General features: G+C 35.4%; 1 pseudogene; it reads right to left on the reverse strand.

Moving 5' to 3' along the window:
• Positions 1-215: 215 nt before the first annotated feature.
• Positions 216-10,298, reverse strand: LOC116110331 (annotated as a pseudogene).
• Positions 10,299-14,625: the final 4,327 nt, after the last annotated feature.

Raw genomic sequence — 14,625 nt, forward strand, 5'->3', positions numbered from 1 at the left:
GTTAAATTTAGAGTAACCAAATCATATTATTAATAGGCAAATCATTCATAAAAGCAGTAAACAGGACATGATCATACAACTTGAATTGTACATCTCCCTACTCTATGTCTACATAATTGCATGTCAATGCAATTATAGAACTGATGAAATGACATCAGTGTAGAGCTCCCTAAGGGTTGAAGAAAACTTGGGAAAACAACCACAAAATGATAACGTTACAGCTTCTTGGCATGCCTCTGATAGAAGCTCTTTATCCTGTCAAGGCCTTCTGCAAGAATCCCGGGTTCAATGGCAAAAGTTATGCGTATCCAATTTTTCATTCCCACTGTAGTCCCTGCAAGAAACATTATCAATTGGACAAAAAACAAGAAGTTTAGATAGCTGTTCTGCAGTGATCATGAACTGGTTTGAATGAGCAAAGCAGATAAATTACATTACTACAACAGCCATTTGTTATTTTGTGTTTTTTCTGTTTATTTTAATCCCTTTATCTCAAGTAAACATAGTCAGAACACAAACTACATTTCTAATATCAGGAAAAGAAAAATGCGAAGTTTCAGGATATAGCTTTTTCAAGAGGATATTGAAATCTACACACTTTAGGAAGAGTAAACATTAGGTTCTAAACCGTGTTAATTACCTGGTAGAACAATCACAGATTCCTCTTTGACCAGCTTGACACAAAAGTCCATATCATCGTTAATTCCTTCAAGTAGTGACAGGTTTAGCTTCACCTGTGGTAGTCAACAATTTGGAATTAACATCTTCCTTTTCAGAAGGAAAAGAAATGAAAAACAAAAAAAATACATGAATTAGCACAAGATTGTCCAGTCCTTACCATTACAGACATGGCTCCTTCAGGTTGTTGTGGACAAACAATACAAGGGATCTCCTTGATTTTAATGCAACAAATATCCGCATCTTCTTTTATGGTGCGTACGATATTGGAGAAGAAGTCTTCCTCTGTGTTTCCAAGAATTTCGGGAATTGCCCCCAGATATATAAACGAGATCATAATAGCTTAAGTTATGATAAGAAGAGGAAACCAGAAAATTTATGCATGATAGTACTACTATCACGCAAATCAGCCTCCACCGACCTTTTATTGTTATTAGTTTCTATTAGCTCATAATATGGCAACTTATGTATATCTAAAACTTATTGGTAAAACATCATTGTGCTGCCTACTATAAATAAGTATAATATAATTTCATAACTCCCAGATATAAAGATTATTTTTAGTGCACAATCCTTGAGCCATTGTAAAATATTCAGATGGCATTGCATTATTAAAATTCTTCTTATTTGTATAGATACGTTATCTACGAGAAAAAACCTTAAACTACATACCTGAATGAAAGTTGCAGGGTCACTAGAGAGGTTAACATAATTCCTGATGCTGTCCAAGATCTGGTGAGAACGAAACAGAGAAATTATGTTTAAAAGGAAGTATTTCATGCTTAGATACTAGCAGTATGGCAAAAGCAGGCTATTCAGTGAAAGCGACTAACTCAACACAGTAAAATGTTCCAATAAACTTCTTTAACAAGGTGCACCCATGAAATCAGAAGGAATTTTCTTTGTGACTTTTACACGTAACTGCAGAAGTTAACACACATGCTTCTGACTCAAAAGTATTTGTGAGGAAAAAATATCACTTACCAAACATATAATCAAAGTGAATCAAGAATTGTTGCTTCCAACTTTGAAAGGATTTTAAGAAACATATGTGAGATCAGAGTGTTGTTGAATAAGACTGTTGAAGTATGATGCTTAAGCATTGAAGAAATTTGCAGGAGAAGTAATATTCTGGATTGAATTCGTAATATATACTGTTCTTGATTCTCCCTTTTCATGTTAAGTTGGCATGAAAGCAAACGATAGACACAAAGTTTTAGGAGAAGTGAACCAGTTTTATAAATTTAACAACCATGCAATGTGAGAAACAAGCTGAAAAGATAGACACTAACCCCATTTTGCTTCAAGAGGCCACAGGGGTCGTTTGTCGCAATCCAGCCAAGTCTCCAACCTGGAACAATCCATCTCTTTGATATAGATCCATTGTAAGTACAGGAACAATTTATCCAAACTCTCCCATGGGTACAAATGGTTTATTCCCAAAGACTAGATGGGAATAAACTTCATCAGCAATCACAAACGTTCTATTAACATCAGAGAAGAACATTCAAGAAACAGGGGAAAGATATTTACGAAGAGTAAAGCTTATTATTCAGCTTGACTAACTGTATTGTGAACAGTACAAAGTCTTTTATTACATTTTGTTAACTATAGTTAATTAGTTAACTATAGTTCAATAAACTAACTCACAAACACTATCTACTACTACTCCTCTTGCGTTATACTAACAACAGCAAATCATATATCTACACTGACTGTACATCATATAACCATGTAACAATATACAAAATTGAATAATCCAACACCCCCCCCCTCAAGTTGGTGGGTGATGTATGTCAATCACGCCCAATTTGGACAGTAAATGGCGATCAACAGGACTAGAAAGAGCTTTAGTAAACAGATTCGTTGGCTGGTCATGAGTAAGAGCATGAGAAGGAACAATCAACCCTTCCTTGATCTTGGTATGCACAATGTGGCAGTCAATATCAATATGTTTCGTACACTCATGAAACATTTGATTGGAAACCATATGAATTGCTGATTGATTATCACGGCAAAGTGAAATTGGCAGCTGAATGGGAAGAGATAAGTCCTTCAAGAGCTGAGTCAACCAAACAATTTCACAAACGGTTGTGGCCATAGCACGATATTCTGCTTTTGAAGAGGATCGAGAAACAATAGCCTGCCTTTTTGATTTCCATGACAACAAAGATCCTGCCAAAAAAATACAGAAGCCAGTAATAGACTTGTGCGTCATAAGACACGAAGCCCAATCTGAATCACAAAAGGCTTGTAACTGAAGTGAACCATAGGCAGGAAAAAATAAACCCATTCCAGGAGAGTTTTTAACATACCTCACAACCTTTAAAGCAGCTTGAAGGTGATATTCCTTAGGCTGATGCATAAATTGACTAAGAAGATTCATAGAAAAACTAAGGTCAGGTCGAGTCAAACATAAGTAAAGCAACTTTCCAACGAGTTTTTGATATTTGGATGGATCTCACAAGATAGAATCCGGTTGACTAGGAAAATGCTCATCATATTCTGCAGTAGTAAATTTCATATTGGGATCAAGGGGAACTAAAGAAGGTTGGGCAGCAGCCAACCCTGACTCAGCAACTAACTCCAAAGCATATTTGTTTTGGCAAAGGCTAATTCCCTTGGAAGATCTTGCAACCTCAAATCCTAAAAAGTATCTAAGTGCTCCCAGATCCTTCAACTTAAAATGGGAATGTAGTAGATCTTTAGTAGCTTGAATAAGGGAATAATCACTACCGGTAAGAGCTAAGTCATCAACATAAATGAGTAAATAACAATATGACCATCAACCTTTTGAAAGAAGAAGGAATGATTTGATGGTGATTGCTGGAACTAGGGGTGTTTGGTTCCGAGTACCCTGCACTTTTTGAAGGAACCGAAATTGGAACCGACGGTTCCTTGAAATTTGGAACCAGAACTGGAACCGACGGTTCCGGTTCCTAGGTACCTAGAACAAAAACCTGTAACAACGGTTCTGGTTCCAGTTCTGGGTACCCTGTAAAATTACATGACCCCCCAAAAGTTTTTAAAATGGCCAAAAAAACCCTTAAAAACTTATAAATACCCCCCCACCTGGCACTTGTTAACAAAAATAAAGTTACAAATTATAAATTCAAAAATACAAATTCCATTACTTTGTAAAGGTAGATTCTCAAAAGTCAAACCAACTTACTTTAAATGTTATGAAATATAAATATAAATATATTCACATTACTTTTTCTACAAAAGTTTTTATTAACCCCCCTAATCTTTAATTTTATTTTATATTAGTCTCGATTCTTGGTTCCTGGTTCTGGTTCCAAAAATTTGGAACCGGAACCTACCCATTGACGATTGGTTCTGGGTAAGAACCGGAACCAAACCTAGGGTACCCGTCGGTTTCGGTTCCAACTGGTTCTTTTGAACACCCCTAGCTGGAACCCTCTTTGTATTAGGGCAGTAGTAAGCTTGGTATTCCAAGCTCTAGAGGCTTGCTTTAAGTCATACAAAGACTTGTGTAGCTTACAAACCAAAGTAGTATCATGTTGTTTAGGAAACCCTTGAGGTAAATGCATGTATATTTCCTCTTGTAAGTCTCTTTGAAGAAATGCATTATCAATATCCATGTGATAAAGTGGCCAATTTTTCATAGAAGCAATGGCCAAAATAAGCCTAACAGTAACTATTTTTACCACAGGAGAAAAAGTCTCTTCATAATCAATCCCAACTTGTTGTGTAAATCCTTTGCAACTAACCTTGCCTTGTACCTTTCTAGGGTGCCATCTGCCTTATATTTCAATTTGTATACCCATTTACAACCGATTGGTACTTTGCCAGAAGGCAAGGGAACTAAGGACCAAGTTCCATTTCTTTCCAAGGCTTGAATTTCCTGTTGCATTGCAACAATCCAATGGGGATCTTTGGATGCTTGGGTGAAGGAAGTAGGTTTTGTAAGAACTGAAATGCTAGATAGACATTTTTGATAAGTAGGGGACAAGTGTCTATAGGATATATAATTGTGTATGGGGTAAGGAATGGCAGTAGTCAAATTGGACTGAGGCAAAGTTGGACATACAAAATCTGTCGTCCAAATAGGTGGTCTAGTTGTCTTACTGGATCTTCTGGGTTGAATAGATGAATTAAAGACAAAATTAGTTTGTGAAGGTAAAGCATCAGTATGAGTTGGGGGCAAAGAATCTATTAGTTCTGTGTCTTGTAAGAGACTTGTATTTTCAGGACAAGAAGGTAAAACAGTATCTGAAATATCAGAATCTCGTGCCATAAAAGAATCTAAGAAAATGGGCTTGTTAGAAGGATGCCATGTGAAAGGGAAAATTTGTTCATGAAAGACTACATCTCTATTAATGCAAATGGATTTAGTGTGCAAATCATATAAGATGTAACCCTTTTTTGTAGGAGAATAATCAAGGAAAACACAAGGTGTGGATCTCGGAGTGAACTTATCATGAAGAACTAAATTAGTAGCATATGCCAAGAAGCCAAAAAACCTTAAATGGTTTATTCTAGGTTTAATCCCATAGAATTTTTCATATGGTGAAAGACCATCTAAGATTCTTTTAGGTAATCTATTAATGAGTATACTGCAGCCTTCACAACATAACCCCATAAGTAATTTGGGATGCTAGACTGGAATTTAAAAGCTCTAGCTATGTGTAGTATGTGCCTATGCTTTCTCTCTACCACTCCATTCTGTTGTGGAGTATATACACATGTGCTTTGGTGAATGATACCTAAACTAGCAAGCAGCTCATGACATTGATGATTAAAGAACTCCAACCCATTGTCAGTCCTTATACATTTAAGTGTTTGGTTAAATTGATTTCTAATCATATGAATAAAGTCTTTGAATGTTTGGAAAATATCTGACTTGAATTGCATCAGAAATAGCCAGTAATCCTAGAGAAATCATCTACTATAGTAAGGAAAAATCTAGCATTTCCTTGTGTAGGTATCTTATAGGGCCCTCAAATGTCTAAATGCAACAATTCGAAAACATGTAAGGAATTTGTCTCACTTAATGCAAAAGGCAGCCTAGTCTGTTTAGCTAATGGACAAACATCACAATGGAAATCATGCTGTTTAGGTAAAGTATTATTTATTCTTTTAAGGACTGAAAATGGTACATGTCCTAATCTTTTGTGCCAAGGAGCAGTATCCTTAATATGTAATGTAGTAGACTTTATTAAAGAAGCAATAGGTACATTCGATTGTTTAATAACATTTGTTTCAGGTCCTAAACTAGAAGAATGCTTACACACAACTTCCCCTTTTTCTAAAACAGAAATAAATAGTTTTATTTGTGAACTAGGACCAAAATGCATGGTATAACCTTTGGCATTGCTTACCAATCCCCTTTAGTTTGCCACTCCATGGATCCTGAACAACATAGAAATTAGGATAGAATGTAACAGAACTTCGACATGAAGAAGTCAATTTTGACACTGACAGTAGATTGCATTTAAAATTTGGCAAGAACAAAACCTTATCAAGACACAAGTTTTCCTGCAATCTCACAGAACCTACATGTTTAATGGGAGTCTTTGTACCATTGGGAAGACCTACATAGTTTACTATGGATGGTTTGCTAGCAACAGTACATTTAAAACTCTGGAAATTATGGGTCATATGATCTGTGGCCCTTGAATCTAGTATCCAATCTGCATTATTAGAACTGGAGTATAGAGAAATAGTGTTACCTGCTAAATTGGCTGATGGAGTTGAGACGTTCTCTTTGCCCAGCAATTGCAAAAATTGTGCATATTGTTCTGGTGTCAACATATTTCCAAGATTAGCTCCAAACTCTGGATTCATGATTTGTGTCTGTGGAACTGATTCCTGGGCAGAGAGAGCTTGATTAGCCTTAGCCTTTTTTCCCTTGGTGAATTGGTAATCCGCTGGATATCCATGTAGCTTATAGCAATTTTCCCTCTTATGTCCTAGAGCATGACAATAATCAAACTCAATATAAGGTTTTTTTCCTTCATATTTTTGTGTTCTGGTTTTGACTCTTGTGACTGCCCTGAGAATATAAAGCTATAGTCACTTCTATGCTATGATTGAAACCATTGAGAACCATTTGACTCTCATCTTGGCTAACTATCGAATATGCCTGTTTCATCGAGGGTAGAGGAGCCATTAGCAAAATTTGACTTCTTACTAGAGTGTATCAATCATTAAGCCCAATAAAAAACTGCAGTAGCTTCTGCTGATTCAAATGAGCTAAGTAAGCTATGGCGGATTCACTGTCTGGTGCTGGGAGACCAACCAATAAACTCAATTCATCCCATAGGGTTTTGAGTTTATTGTAATACACTACAACCGAGTTGGTTCCTTGCACCAAATTTACAATTTCTTTGTGTATCCCAAACACTCTCATTCCATTAACTTTGTTATACTATTCTTGCAGATCCTGCCACACTTGGTGTGTGCTATTTGAATATATGATGCTATAATATATCCTTAGAGACTGTGTTAAAGATCCATGCTAACACTATGGAGTTACATCGCTCCCATTGTGCATGTAATGATTGATTAAAACTTGATTTCTGACAAGAACCATCCACAAACCCTAGCTTATTCTTCGCTCTTAAGGACATGGTCATAGCTATACTCCAGATTCCATAGTTCTTCATTCCAGTGAGTTGCTCGGAGATCAAAACGGAACCAGGAGTATCCAAAGGGTGGATGTAGAGAGGCGAACTTGAATCTGTTGCCATTTCACTTGCTTAAAATCACTTCTTCAATCGATTTACAAAGAGCTAACTTAATCTTGACCAATCGTCGAATTCCTCAATCGATTTACAGAGAACTGACCTGAATCTTTGAACAATTCTTGATCAATCATCAAATTCCTCAATCAATTTATAGGGAACTGACCTAAATCTTTGAACAATTATCAAATCAAAATCAAATGATCTTCAACGCTAGCTAAGTTTTGGGCGAGAAATAACGATCCCGCAGCTTGACAAAAGCTTTAATGCCATATTCGATTTACATCAGAGAAGAACATTCAAGAAATAGGGGAAAGATATTTACAAAGAGTAAAGATTATTATTCAGCTTGACTAACTGTATTGTGAACAGTACAAAGTCTTTTATTACATTCTGTTAACTATAGTTAATTAGTTAACTATAGTTCAATTAACTAACTCACAAACACTAACTACTACTACTCCTCTTGCGTTATACTAACAACAGCACATCATATATCTACACTAATTGTACACATATAACCATGTAACAATCTACAAAATTGAATAATCCAACACATTCCAAGCTTTCGTGCCGTCTCTGCAACCTGTATTCCCACAAAACACATAAACCAAAACTATAAAACAGTTGGACTATCAAGTTATATATAGAACATAGTTGATTCTAGATTCTTTACATTCGATTTCAATTCTAAACTAAGCTAGTGGCACCCTATGAAATAATCAAGACTCTCGTATCGGACATAGTGATAACCAAGAATGTATAGGACATATATGATATAATGATACTAGGCTATATAATGACATGCCTTTTTCAAATGCTGGTATGAGAAGACATTTCCACAAGGATTGCCAGGGTTAATGATGACTATAGCAACAGTGTTTTCATCTGCCAGAGCTTCAACAGCATCAAGATCAACCTCCCATCTCTTTTCTGGTATAAGATCAAAATGACGAACTTCAAGGTGACTAAAAGCTGCATGAGCTTCATACTGTAGGTACCCTGGCCTAGGAAGCAGAATGTTAAAACCGGAAAGAGCAAGGGCCGTTATGATGATCTCAATTGATTGGTTGCCACCTGCTGTGACATAAACATCATCCGGTGACAATTTGTAAGGAAGATCACGGGAGACATATTCTGCCATAGCTCTGTAAGACCACGTAAATATCTTGTTACTATCATATGGAGGTATTTTTATAACAATTTTCAGATAAATTGCGGATGTCACATTTTTGCACTTACTGCCAGATAAATAACTGATAACTTAATAAAAATATACATGCCACTGTCTTCTTGAACTGATGTATTCTTATAGTATGATGACTTGTAATGTCCGGTCCATTGTTTTGCTCTTGATCATTTTATATTAGAAAGACTAACGAAAATATGGCCAAGGCGATATACACGAAGCCCTTAGAAAACAAGAACGGGAGGGAGAAGTCCTTGGAAAGCTAAAGCACAGCAGAGAAGAACATGATACGTCTTATATATATATACACATATGTAAGTAATAATGTAAATAATTAATCTTGAAAAGATTCAGTTAGTATTCCTAAGTCTATAAACCCAAATGAACTCCTAAGACTTTTTGGGTACTTACGCATTGAGTTAACTTTTTTGGTACTTATGCATTGAGTTAACTACTTTTTTCTAACCAAATAATGGTTTAATGACATTTTTTTACCCACAAACTTTTAAAATACCACTTTATTATCTAAATTTATATTTTAAAAATGAATAGAGAGTAAACTCAGTTCAAACTATTGGGACTTTTAAAGAGGAGAGACCTGATGAATCTTGTGGTGGTGGAAGGTTAGACTTTGGTGGTTGCGATATATATGAATTTGACTTGGGATGGACAACTACGTAAACTCTAATCGCTAGATTGCCAGCAATTGGCAAAGTCGACGAGAGTAGGTTTGAGAAGTTTTAGTAAGTTGTGATCGGGGAAGAGAATGATGGTAGTGTGAGGTTACAACTATGCCGGAATTAGAAACGGAATATAAATTTGGATAGAAAAATTGCATTTTAAAAGTCTGTGGGTGGGAAAGTTTTCATTAAACCATTATTTGGGTGAAAAAAAATCCTTTACTCTTAGGTTCGCATTTCTACAAAGAAACCAATCAACTTTATTCCTATTTCCTCTATTTTTAAAAAATTATTATTGGCATAATAGTCTAGTCATTCATAGAACTATTTAACATGTACCTTGAAGCTAAAAACAATTTACAGTATATAGCATTAATTACAGTCACTCAATTATACAAAATCGAAGATATAATAAGCATGGTAAAGATGTGAATGTTATCTTTTCTAATTTCAACCACTCAATGTTTTCCTTATAGAATCCACATATATATGCGTTATTTATTTTCAATTTATAATCTAACATATAAATATTTCCTCTAGATAAAAACTAAAGTAAAAGATAAAAGATATAATAACATAATCATGAAAGTAGTCACATGAATGTTGAAATTAATGAAAGAACTGATTGATTCCCTAATTGAAATCCGTGCAAGTAAAAATAAATCAAATAAAACTCTTCCTCCTTACTGAAAAAACTGATATTAATGGATGCGTATACGCAGCTACATGGAAGTGTAAAACTGATATTTTACCTCCTTGCCGGAAGAATACCAGCGGCGGGAGGATAACAGTTGAACTGAGCTGATCGGAGAGCACTAACAATGGCGTCTTCGGCCAAAGGAGTGGTCCGAAAGCACGGATAAGCTGAAGGGTCGCCATGGCCAAGATGGACGAAGGACCTTTCATCATCTTGGTTAAGATTCCGATTAACTCTTCCCGAGCTTCTCAGATGGTTATCATCTGTTTAGAGTCATTAGAGTACTGTTTTGTAGTAAACTTTTGAGTACCTCGGAAAACCCATGGTTTTGCTCCATTCTCCATTTTGATGTTTGGTGTTAAATTGACCTGTTTGTTTATAACTTTTTTGAACTTATAAGTTGAGCTTACAAGCCAAAAAAAAATAAGTTAGGGGGGAGGTACCCCTTTTTTTTTTGCTTATAAGCACTCTGCTTATAAGTTAGTTTGACCAATTATATTACCACATTATCCTTGTTTAATTTTAAAATTCCATAGTACACCCTTATTTAATGTAGTACCTTTTTTAGTCATTTTATAATAAAATGTACTTATAAGCCACATTTTACCAAACACGTCAATTACTTATCAGTCACTTATAAGTACTTTAACCAAACACATAATTGCTTAAAATTTCAAATGCTTATAAGCTAAAATTAGCTTATAAGCACCTGTTGCTTATAAGCTAATTTTCATAAGCTCAGACAAACACCCCCTAAGTGTAAATAAGGTTGTTTGTCAAAGTTTATAAGCTGGTCAAACTAGCTTATAAGCTCTAAAATTAAGTTGATTTGTTTGTTTATAACTTTTTTTAGCTTATAAATTGAGCTTATAAGCAAAAAAAAATTGGAGGTGTTTGTCTGAACTTATAAAAATTAGCTTATAAGATTTTGAAATTTTAAGCAATTACGTGTTTGGTTAAAGTACTTATAAGTGACTGATAAATAGTTGATGTGTTTGGTAAAATGTGGCTTATAAGTATATTTTATTATAAAATGACTAAAAAGTGTACTATATTAAATAAGGGTATACTATGAAATTTTAAAATTAAATTAGGATAATGTGGTAATATACTTGGTCAAACTAACTTATAAGCAGAGTGCTTATAAACGAAAAAAAAAAAAAATGTACCCCCCGCCCAAACTTATTTTTTTTGGCTTATAAGCTTAACTTATAAGCTCAAAAAAGTTATAAACAAACATGTCAGCTTAATTTTAGAGCTTATAAGTTAGTTTGATCAGCTTATAAGCTTAGACAAACACTTGGGGGGGAGGTACTTTTTTTTTTTTTTTTTGCTTATAAGCACTCTACTTATAAGCTAGTTTGATCAAGTATATTACCACATTATCCTTGTTTAATTTTAAAATTTCATAGTATACCCTTGTTTAATGTAATACCATTTTTAATCATTTTATAATAAAATGTACTTATAAGCCACATTTTACCAAACACATCAACTACTTATCAATCACTTATAAGTACTTTAACCAAACACGTAATTGCTTAAAATTTTAAATGCTTATAAGCTAAAATTAGCTTATAAGCACTTGTTGCTTATAAGCTAATTTTTATAAGCTCAGACAAATACCCCCTAAATATGGTGAGTATAAGTCGAGTGAGGAAGGTAGATGAAGTGACAGAATCGATAATAATAAAGTACAATAAAGTAAAGGATATTAGTTGTAAAATTGATGAAAGAATAGATTTTACATATTTCTCTTTTGCACATGAATCATCAGACAACAATCATCGACTCATACAGAATGAAGACAATTAGAAAGAGACATTAAAGACCCTTCAATTTAGAATAAAGATAGGTTGATTAACACATCTTACAACTTTTTCAAATAAATGCTTATGTGGCAACTTGTAATTGGTCGGTTCACATTTGGTTAGATGAGACCTGTTATGCCTAAAAAATCAGGGCTGACGTGAGCTCAATCAGAGTTCAGTAAGGGTTTGTGCCGTCTAGACATTGCCACGTCGCGCAAGGACGGAAGAGGTATGACTATCGTCAGTGTGCCAGGTGAATGCCAAGCTTGTGAGTGGCTAGGAATTGTGCACCTACCCAAGCCCTACGCGATAAGGATGTCTCACGTGCAGACAACCAATGGGAAGCGGGTTAGGAATTGTACCAAACCTGCCCGACTACCTAATCATGATTACTACCTTGGATCCACCAACTATAAATAGAGGGCTCCTCTCATATTTACGGGATTGGCTCATCTTCAGTCTTCCAAAGCATACACACACACACACACACACACACTCTCTCTCTCTCTCTCTCTCTCTCTCTCTCTCTCTCTCTCTCTCTTTCTCTCTTTTATATATATATATCTATATATATATATATATTAATATAAACTTTCTCTTGATTGTAGTTCAGCTCGCTGTATGCGACCTGACTGTAACCACTTATTAATACACCATAGTGGACATAAGATTCGTTTTTGAGCATCCGAACACTTTAAAAACTGCTTCTTATTTATTCTCTCATTGCATATTCATATCACGTGTAATTTCTAAGTCTGCTTAGCACTTTGCACGTGTGAGTCGTTGGTGTCCAAATCAAGCATCTACAATTTGGTGCTAGAAGAAGGGAGCTAATTTAGTATCCGCTCTCTCATAGAAACCTTTGATCGACCGGTCTATCCATCAGCAAATGACTTACGGTTTCGAAACTGAGCGAACCGACCTCGACAATAAGGAAATCCCTCGAGTACAGGATGAAAATTCTCCCAAAGTGTTGCCAGTCCAACAGAGTATCATAGCGAATATTCCTCATGCTCTATTGTGTAGGGATCATCTTCGGACGACCACACCTCATGGGGAATTGAGGTGCCCAAGAAACGTATGCTCGGGAAGCTCATCATAATCCCATGAGTGTGATGAGCATGACGTTGCGACCTACTAAGGTTCGCAGGGAAGAGAAGATTACCTTATTTGAGAAAGACGCGATGCAATTGCATATCCCCATGAGGATGCACTTGTCATCACACTTGAAATAGGACAGTGTGAAGTCCACAGAATGTTGGTGGACAATGGAAGCGCTGTGAATATCTTGTTTCAGCGAGCCTTCTGGTGTGCTATCGTAGGCAACAAGAATAATAACCTTTCTAACCTAACTACTAAACTGTAAATAGGATAAGCAAGGGTCGATCCCACGAAGAGCGGTCTAGCCGAATTTTCGATGATATGAACAAAGCTGGGGGGTTTTGAGTAAAACAGAAAACAGTCTTGGAGAAAATCAAAACAAAACAATTTGAATCGAAATCAATTATATAACGAAAATTGGTCTCCGTCAACATCCACCACGGAATCTTACAAGATCATTGATGCAATAATAAATCAATTCTTGCTTTAAATATTCACTGTTGGAACTATTTTCCTATTCTCCTTAATTGTAATTAATTAGGAAACAAGCGATCTTAATTAATCTTACCACTAAACAACCCTAGACAAGCGCTCAAGATTTAATCTAGTGGCAGCCTTAAGAATTAGAGAAATCGATAAAGCTAAACAAAACAAACACAAGCGGTTGTATTTAATTTAGTTGAATGTCCTTTTAAGATTACTAATTCCTAAAGACAAATTATTAACTAATTGCTTCACAAGTTAGAGGGATCAAACAATTACGGATTTGATATCAAACTTAGCAGTAGATTGCAACAAATAATCCACTAGTAGGCCTCCTAGTAATTAAATGCATCAATCAGAAGATGCACCGAACAACATTCAATACTCAAACACGAAAATTGAACACAAAATAAAATAGATTAGACCTCACAGTTGGTTGATTCCGAGGTCTCCGTTTCCTTGACCAAGTTACAAAAGTTTAACCGCTCATGGCCATAAACAAAAACTCAAAAAGAAAGAAAAATTGCAGAGAAGAGAAGAGAGAGGCGTGGTCCCCCTTTCCAAAACCTAATCTGATCTCCCTTTAAAAATATCTAATCGAATTCTAATTCTACTCAACCTAAATCTCCTAAAAATATTCTAAAATCCAAGCTAATCTTTATCCTAATCTGAGTAATTGAAAATAAAATAAAGTCTTAATACAAAATAGGAAAATAGTGTGTCCAGCTGTAATTTTCGTGCAATAGGTCTTCAAATCTTCCAATAAAAATCTGCCTATTTGAATTGCATGACAAGGCAGAATGTTCCAGAACGTCCAGTGCAGATGCGTCAACTTCAAGCCCAATTAAAATCTTGATGCAGCTAGTATCTCTCCAAACTCAAAAAATTAAAGTTGTATATCTCTTTCTTAAAGTTCCACAGCATTTTGAATCATCTCAATCGGAGCTTGGATGAGAGAGTTATGCCCAGATTACGAAACGACGTCGAAACTGTCTGAATTCACTTAATTAATTCCGTTTTGCAATTAACGCCTCCATTTGCATCCTAAATCAAAATAGAATAATAATGAGTATATTTAGGCAGAAAATAAGTATAAAAGACTAGACATTAAGGGGGTAAATATGACATTTTTCATTCTCATCACCTTCGAAAAAATGCAATTAGATGAGGTAGACCTGAAGCTTGCCTCCATCCCTCTCTGCAATTTTACTAGGGATTATCTAATTCCTAGGGGAACGATCTCATTCCCGGTCACGTTGGGTGAAGCCAACAAAAT

Source organism: Pistacia vera, unplaced genomic scaffold (genome assembly GCF_008641045.1).
Source record: "Pistacia vera cultivar Batoury unplaced genomic scaffold, PisVer_v2 Contig600, whole genome shotgun sequence".
Lineage (NCBI taxonomy): Eukaryota > Viridiplantae > Streptophyta > Magnoliopsida > Sapindales > Anacardiaceae > Pistacia > Pistacia vera.